Source organism: Sapajus apella, unplaced genomic scaffold (genome assembly GCF_009761245.1).
Source record: "Sapajus apella isolate SASKATOON/1434 unplaced genomic scaffold, GSC_monkey_1.0 scaffold778, whole genome shotgun sequence".
Classification (NCBI taxonomy): Eukaryota; Metazoa; Chordata; class Mammalia; order Primates; family Cebidae; genus Sapajus; species Sapajus apella.
The window spans coordinates 21,862-24,804 of NW_022437704.1; the positions used below are offsets into that span (position 1 = coordinate 21,862).

Consider the following 2,943-nt stretch of genomic DNA (forward strand, 5'->3'; position numbering starts at 1 on the left):
TGAACTCTCTCCCGAGTGAATGGAGAGTAGAAAGGGAAAGGGTTTCTATTCTGTTCTGTGGGCGTGTCGGTAACCCCCCATATAGGCACCGAGGAATGAGGGCTAAGCAGAACCCTGGCACACTTAGGGCTTGAGGAATATCTCCCTTTATAGTGTTACTACTCAGCTATTTCCTTTTATATAATCCTTTACATAATCATATATTAGTTTATAGAAATAGGGCTTGAAGAATCCCTTTATATAATCCTCTATATATAATCATATAATTGTTGATAGTATGAGTGCCTAAAGAATATTTCCCTACATATATACCTATAATTATATCTTAGTTCATAATCAGAGGAATGCCTAGAGTGGACACAGTACAGAGCATGAATTAAGGAATAAGCACCTTATAATTGGAGGAATGCCTAGAGCAGACACAGTGCAGAGCATGGTTTAAGGGAAAAACAGCTATACCAGGCCAAGAATCCATGGCCCAGGCGGCAGCGTTCAGTATCGTAAAGATACCCGCTGTATGGCAGGCTTGGGGCGAGAGCCACTCCTCCTGATAAAGGAGTTGTAGGACCTTGCTCCAGTTCTTGTGGAATGCTGCCCTCAGAACCGCAATCCACCTTCGGGATTGTGAACTTTATCAGCTCTTGCTACTGTGCTGCTCGAAAAGCATCTTCCTATAGAATCCATTGGAAGCAGCCAGAGGGTGGCAGTAACCTTGACTGTCACTGCTATGTGACTTACAGCATCCTCCTATAAATCTTAGAAGTAGTTTTCCATAGATAGAAGTATTACACACTGCACCCTCTTCACTTTGCATGGCCCACCTTCAAGCCTCGGTGACCTAATGGGGGTGGACCCCTTACTGCACACGGCCCTTGCCTTCATGGGAACGGGCCCCTTGTTGCGCGCTGTCCACCTCCTGGCCTAGGTGACCTAATGGGGTGGACCCTATGTTTTATTGCTCACGACCCTATCACTATGCTTAAAGATGATTTCACTCACTGCCCTACCCGCTAACCTATACACAATAAATACTCATGCTTCTGGACATTTGGGTCCTCGCCTGACTCCGCTTATAGGTGGCGTGGCCCCCAGAGCCCCACTGCATTTTCTTTGTACTTCTGCGTCCTGTCTCTTTATTTCTCGGATCCTGCGCCTCAGCACAGCATAAGGCTCACCCTACGACCCTGTGGGTACTCAGACCTACATCAGGTGCCCAACGTGTCCTACATGGGCGTCAGAAGGAAAACGTAGTTTCCGCCCAGATACGGCTTTGCATTTCACATTCTGGTTTGCATCCCCGTTCCAGAAAATTCCAGGGCTTTTTACTCACGTGTCAGCCTTCCCGGTGGGTGTAGCTTCCAAAACCTGAGAAACAGGCGCTGGGAGCCAGGCTGAGACAGACACAGGTGTCGGCCGGCCCCGCCCTCTGCTGGTCTTGAAGGGCAGGGTCTCTCCGACCAGCGCCCCGCCCCTTCCTCCCCAGGCCCCGCCCACCTCCCTGCGGGTCCCGCCCTGGCCTGGCTTCTGTCCTGCGCGCGCAGATTCTCGCAAACCCGGAAGCGGATCGCGTGGAGTGAGGGATCCTCCGGGACGCGTGAGTTTCGCTCTGTCTTGCATTAAGTCTCCGCTTCCCCGGTCCCCGACGCTTGTGTACCTGGGACTTGGGGTCCCCACAGAGCTGAAAGTTCTCACCTGTTTTCCTTCACCCAGAGCAAACAGACGTTTCCTTGAAAGTCCGGGGGTCGCTTCCTTTTTGCTTTGAAGTCGCCCTCAGGCTTGTCCCGTCCCGGTGTTTCTGTTATAGGACACTGTATACACTTCCTATCGCGTGGTTCTCCTGCTCAAAACCTTTTTCTGACCCCTCCCGCCCCGCGCTTATTAAAGCCCTCACCCGACAGGTGGATTCCCACCCTGGGCGCCTCCCACCCTTGCCCTCGTCGGCCCCCTGAGCGCAGCGCTGCGGCTCCAGTCTGGGGCAGGCCGCGTCCTCTGCCTGGTCCTGGGATCCTGCAGACTCCATCTTTGTCCTAAGGCGCCGTCGCCCCCACATCTCCCTCCTCGTGAGGGGCCCTGCTGCTCCCCAGGTCTCCCCACTACTTCCCCTGAGCCCGATTTAGGGAGGTGCCCGGGGCCTGTCCTGTGACAAGCGGTGTTCTTGCCTGCCCAGCTACAGCCGCTGTAAAAATGTGCTTGTCCGGATGCAGGCGACTTAATTCAAACCCACCTTTAATAGTGGGGGCCCACGGGATCAAGAGACAGCAGTAGAAAACCTGAGACAGAGAAAAGAGGAATGAGAAACACCCATAACAGATGGCAAAGTAGAGGATGGGTGAGGGATTTGCTAAGAGACTGCAAAAGTGAAAAAATAAAAGGAGGCGAAAAGCAGCTGGAGAAATGTAGAGAAAAGCGAATCGTACAGAGATGAAGGACAGCAAGGCAGGGATGGGGCAGCAAAGAGGGAGGCTCAGGAGAGTGAGGGAGACGAGGAGGGGTTTGGAGCCGGGGCAGACAGAGCAGAGGGTGCTGGTGGCAAGGAGAACAGAGGGAACCACAGCACGGAGGACAGCTGGGGATGTGGGGTGCCAGAGAGTGGAGACGGGGGTATAACAGGGAAGAATTTAACAGGGAGGGTAGAGGAGGTTCAGAGATGGAAGAAGCAGCAGAAATATACGGAGATTGAGGACGATTGGGGAGAAGGAGCAATAAGAGGTTAAATAAGTTGTGAGGATGGAGCAGAAGAGGTGGAATAGGAGGAATAGAGGGGAGAAGGGGATAAACAGCAGGAGAGGAGATGGGGACAAAGAGAGGAGCAGAATCCCAGCAAAAAAAGAAAAAACAAGCTAGAGAGAGAAGGGGAGAATGAGAGAGATGTATAGGATTAGGGAAGGAAGCACAGTAAGGAAGAAAGAGGGGCTGGGTGCAGTGGCTCCTGCCTGTAATCCC

At 52.5% G+C, this 2,943-nt stretch overlaps 1 long non-coding RNA gene across 1 annotated transcript; it reads left to right on the forward strand.

The window, feature by feature from the left end:
• Positions 1-1,534: 1,534 nt before the first annotated feature.
• LOC116546335 lies at positions 1,535-2,371 on the forward strand. Its single transcript, XR_004266678.1, has 2 exons — positions 1,535-1,594; positions 2,205-2,371. It is a non-coding gene; the product is annotated as an uncharacterized LOC116546335 (long non-coding RNA).
• Positions 2,372-2,943: the final 572 nt, after the last annotated feature.